Below are 6,086 nucleotides of genomic sequence, written 5' to 3'. Positions count from 1 at the left end.
TTTTATGCCATACTATACTATGACGTTTTTCTTTACTTTTTATGCCTTGATATATTATGACTTTTTATGCCTTACTATACAATGACGTTTTTATGACGTTTTATGCCTTACTATACTATGACGTTTTTATGACGTTTTATGCCTTACTATACTATGTCGTTTTTATAATTTTTTTGCCTTACTATACTATGACTTTTTATGCCTTACTATACTATGTCGTTTTTATAATTTTTTTGCCTTACTATACTATGACTTTTTATGCCTTACTATACTATGTCGTTTTTATGAATTTTTTTGCCTTACTACACTATGATGTTTTTTTGACTTTTTATGCCTTACTATACCATGACGTTTTTATGACGTTTTTATGCCATACTATACTATGACGTTTTTTTTTACTTTTTATGCCTCGATATATTATGACTTTTTATGCCTTACTATACTATGACGTTTTTATGACTTTTTGTGCCTTACTATACTATGACGTTTTTTTTTTACTTTTTATACCTTACTATAATATATTTTTTTGACTTTTTATGCCTTACTATACTATGACGTTTTTATGACTTTTTATGCCTTACTATACTACGACGTTTTTATGACTTTTTATGCCTTACTATACTATGATGTTTTTTTGACTTTTTATGCCTTACTATATTATGACGTTTTTATGACGTTTTATGCCTTACTATAATATGACTTTTTATGCCTTACTGTACTATGACTTTTTATGCCTTACTATACTATGAAGTTCTCATGACTTTTTATGCCTTACTATACTATAACTTCTTATGCCTTAATATACTGACATTTTATGCCTTACTATAATATGACGTTTTATGCCTTACTGTACTATGAAATTTTTTTTTACTTTTTATGCCTTAATATACTATGACGTTTTTGTGACTTTTTATGCCTATTTGATGCCATAATATACTATGAAATTTTTATTGTTTAATTTTTATGCCCTACTATACTGTGATGTTTATATACCATTTTGGTGCACATTTTTAATGTATATGTGTATGTAAGCATGATAGTATTCATTTATCTACAAGTGAAGTATTCAGTTATGTCCTCGGAGACATCTCATACTCACCTGGTAGAGCACGCATCGTATAGGTTTAATCCCTGTGGTAAATGGCCATGGTCTGAGTCTGACACCTGGCCCTCTGCTGCATGACATCCTTTTTCTTTTTCCTACTCAAACCTCTTCAATTCATGAGTTTTGCATGTTTACAAAAAGACAATTGTCCAAATCCACAATGCAAAATGTTATCTTCATTGTTTTTCAGTTATTTGGAGTATTTAGTGGAATAGGTTTATTTATTAATGTATCAATTTAGTTTTTTACTTTTGTACTTATTTTCATGTATGCATCACAGGGCTGTTCCTCTCTTTGAACAGCAGGGGTCCCCACTGAGCTCTGATATAAAGAGCTTCAATAATGAACCATGTTTCCATACAACTGCTTCACTTCACCCTCACTACAAAATACAGTTTCCATAAATACAGTCATGATTTTTCCATCTTTACTGAACTGACTGAACTGGATGGACATGATCAAAGTTAATTTGCCTTTAAAAATGCATCAAAGTGGGGGTGTCCTGGTCCTGGTGACCTGTATTTACAACATCCCCGGTCCTGCCAGAGTCCTTGGTTGCATGTCATCCCATCAACATTACCCAAAGCCCAACAGTACATAGAGCTGATACACCTGAGCTGGAAATGACATATTCCATCAACTGTATCAAAAATAACTCACTTATCTTTGTACATATTAATATTATTTTCCATTAAGTTTGGATTTTCATGCACAAACACATTATATATTTTTCTTGTACTGTACAAGATAAACAAGGACAAATGTCATTTCCACGGCAACATGATGGAACAGTGATCAGCACTGTCACGTCACAGCAAAAAGTTTCTGGGTTCAAACCTGGAACCAACAGGTTCATCAGTGACTCTAAATCACCTGTAGGAGCGAATGTTTCTGTAAATCATCCCTGTGCAGCTGATGGATGTCATGTCCAGCTCTTAAGTAAACAGTAAATCATTTTTATGCTGCAACCAGTATTTGTATTTTTCAAAGATTTATTTTTAACAGAACCACACACTGATCTGTGTGACGTGAATATAATTATACATAAGAACAAACTTATGCTGTGATGAAATAAGAAAGCAGATGACACTGTACAAAGAAATATAAGAAATAAACATTCATTCATTAGTGTCTGACGATATACAGTAGACAAACTGCATCAACTCAATTCAACTCAACTCAACTCATTTAGTCTCTTAATCACCACAAAAATCCATAAAATAAAATCAGACTCAAGACGAACACTGTGATTAATGAGTCAACTAAAACATAATAACATAATACAAGCACGGGCTCGGCCTACATGGTTGGATGTCCTAAAGAAAATGACAAAAAGTAAATACGTATATATATATATGACATGGCCAAAGTTACATCTTATTGAAACAAAGGTGCACTCTTAAAAACTGTCATGTTGTGTACTGTGTACACATTGTAATATAATTACAACCACTTTAGATCTGAATTATTTTCCTAATGCTGCTTGCTGATGCATTCGTCTTCGTCCTGACTACCAAGTTGTAAAACTTTTTTTTTCGATAAATTTTTTATTGTATATCAGTATATCACACAAGTGTAAACATTATACATTTTACATGTTTTCTCCTCTTTTCCACTCCCCCCATAATGTCACATATGTACAATCTTAAACTTTGCGAGATCTACTATGGAAAAGGTTACAATTGTGTCATCATAAACAATTAACAGTCGTAATAACCGAACTCTCCCCCATCCCTTTACCCCAGTGGCGACCCCTGAAGCCACCCCCCCCACCCCCCCCACCTTGGATCTCTTACTCTCTTACTCAAAATAAATAAAAAAATAAAAAAATAAATTGAATAACAATTAATGAACTAAATTATAAGCCTCCTCCCACATTTTAAGTGTATTATGACTGGCCCCATGCATTCGAGCTACTGACCACTCCATCAGCACGATTTCAAGAAGTGAGTTGGCCCACTGTTGCCGAGGTAAATCATTTGGTGGTTGCCACCTCAAAGCTAACATTTTCTTGGCTGCAGCGAGGCCAGCTGATAGAAGGCGTCTCTGTTGCAAAGACAGATTCAGAGAAGAGTCATCATTAAGCAGAAGCACTTTTGGTGATAATGGGATCTTAATTTTAAGCATTTCACTTAAGATTAAAGATATTTGTTTCCAGAATCTAACAACATTAGGACAGTCCCAAGATACATGTCTATATGTTCCCTGGACATTGAGAGGGCAAAGATCACAATTAGGAGATTCAGTGATCTTCATCAAGTGACGCCTTCTAGGGTTAAGGTACATTCTATGAGCAAACTTGTAATGTATCAGTTGGTGATTGGGATTCTTAGACATATTGAACAGATTTGTCCACACTGTGTCCCAACAAATCACTTCATCATTTGCCCTAGTTAGGTCTCTATGCCATATGGCTTCTACTGGTCTTGTTGGATTTGGAAATAAGTTTATATAGTTTAGAGACAATCACTTGCGTGGGTCCAGGTGGGCCTAACACATTGTTAAGAGGGTGCGTAAGAGGTGCAGATCCCCATGGGAAACCGTAGGCCTTCATGACTGACCTCAACTGCAGATAGAAAAAGTGTGATGAACCAGGTAAGCCATATTGGGTTTTTAGATCATTAAAAGCTCGCAGGCCACTGTTATCGTATAGGTCTTTCAAAACATTGACTCCCTTACTCTTCCAACTTGGAGATGAGAAAGGTAAATTGCCGGTCAAGAGTAGAAAGTTGTTAAAAATCGGTGAGTGCTTATGCCATTTGAGATCCGCACGCATATATTTCATTACTGTATGGAAAGTTGTGAGAAGGTATGTAATTAGAGGGCCTAGACTCAATTTAGCCTTTTTCAATGGTATATTAGAATAAACAAGTTCTTGCAATCTATGAGGCAGTGAGAGATTCTCCTCTATTGGTCTCCAAGAGACAGAGGCATTAGAATCAAACCAAATTGACAGGGGACGTAGCACATAGGACCAAAAGTACACCTTAAAATTTGGTAGGGCTAGCCCTCCCTGACTCTTCTAAGGATATAGGGTCATTGAGGAACTCGGCTTCATCGTTTGATAGGGAGGGCAGATCTAACCCCTGAAAGAAACAGGTACATTTACCAGGGTCAATGGGATTTCAGATGCATACAGAGTGGAATAAAAAGTCTTGAATTCAGTATTAATGTCGTGGGGGTCGCTCAAAGTACCAGTAGGAGTTTTTATGGCCGCGATATTTGAGTATTTCTCATTATTTTTCAATCTCAAAGATAGAAGGTGGCTAGGCCTGGCTCCATTAAAGTTGTATGTCCTTCTTGTCCTATGTATCAAAAACTCTGCCCTGTGTCTTAACAGAGAATTCAACCCAATTCTCGTTATGGTTATTCTACGTTGAAGCGCCTCAGAGTATGAGGCCTGTTGTTGGGTCTCTAGTTGGGTGAGAGTAGTCTCCAGCTCAGTTATTTTCTTAATTCTGTTTTTGTTTAGAGGAGAAGAATAAGTGATGGAGGAGTCTCTGATGCAGCCCTTAATCGCATCCCACCCAAATCTTTGGTCATCTACAGAACCTACATTTATATTTATAAAGATATTTAAATTCTAACTAAGAAAGTACAGGAAGTCTTCATTCTCCAGGAGAGAAGTATTGAACCACCACCGCGGCGCTCTGGTAGGCGTACCCTGAAGTGGGAAACGTGCTGCAACAATGCTATGATCAGATAGAGAGCAGGGTTTGATTAAAACATCATGTATCTCTGAGAAAGACGCAGGTGAAGCCAGTATATAATCTATTCTGGAGTAATTTCAATGTCTTGCTAAATAAAAAGTATACTGTTTAGATGTGGGATTGACAGCATGGTACAGGTCTGTTAGAACAAGTGCAGATAGAAATTTTTGAAAATCTGTGGATGCACGTGATTGATTGTGTGTGAGACGTTGCACTGATTTATCCAGTGTCATGTACGCAAAGCAATTCATGTCTGCACCAAGAATCAGAGAAAAATCTTGTAGCTGCAGTAGGGTTGCAGTTAAGTTTGGAAAAAACTCTGATTCATATTGAGATGGCGCATAAACAGAAATAAAAGCGAAATTGCGCCCAGCTATGACAGTCTTGATATAGGAAACCCTGCCATCATCACCACCATATTTCTCCATCACAGTAATGGGGAGGTTGCATTTTAATACTACTAATGAGCCCCTGGTTTTTGTATCTAGAGATGCAGCCACATAGTGATGCTTGTTTGTAAAGCGATTAATATCTATAGATCTTAAATGAGACTCTTGTATGAAAGCAACATCTACACGCTGTCTGTGCAAGAGATCTAGAGAAGCTGTGTATTTAAACTGACCATTCAGCCCATTAATGTTCCAGCTAATAACATGTATACTACACATGTTGACTAACAGTAGCTAATGTATTGTTGTACCTTTGCATTCGGGAGAGGAGACATAATATGCACCCTAATGCAGGTAACAGATAACAATAAGTAATCAGAGTAAAGAGAGAGATCCATCCCACCCCAAAAAACCCAGTCGCCATAGAACTGACCACTCTCCAAAGAACGGGAGAGGGTAAAACCAAATAGTCCCACACTTGAACATAAGAACATAGAAAATAATAACAAGGACTGCAAACTCCTCCCAGGGAGTCTAAACTCACCCCCACGTCGGACTCGTACACAGGACTACAGGACCATATATGTAATTCTTGAAGGTCATATCTCTGTCCACACACTAGGCAATGAACAGCTGTATCATGTAAACATTTTCATGACCAATTAAAAAACAAAAACTTAATAGGAGCCATAGGCCTAATAATGCAAGATCTATAGTAATCATATAAATCAAATCAGCTCCTCTATACCAGACAGAATGGCAGTTCATTCTTTTAAAGAGTCTATGAGATCCCTCACCTCCTGCGGATTGTTGAACAGGTGGATCGCTTCTCCGCATATCACTTTAAGTTTCGCTGGGTAGAGCAGAAAGGTGCAAAAGTTC

This window comes from Seriola lalandi, unplaced genomic scaffold (genome assembly GCF_002814215.2).
Source record: "Seriola lalandi dorsalis isolate HSWRI2012SDOR001 ecotype SW California unplaced genomic scaffold, Sedor1 jcf7180002054407, whole genome shotgun sequence".
Classification (NCBI taxonomy): domain Eukaryota; kingdom Metazoa; phylum Chordata; class Actinopteri; order Carangiformes; family Carangidae; genus Seriola; species Seriola lalandi.
The sequence above is the reverse complement of the archived record's forward strand: the minus strand, read 5'-3'. Positions refer to the sequence as shown.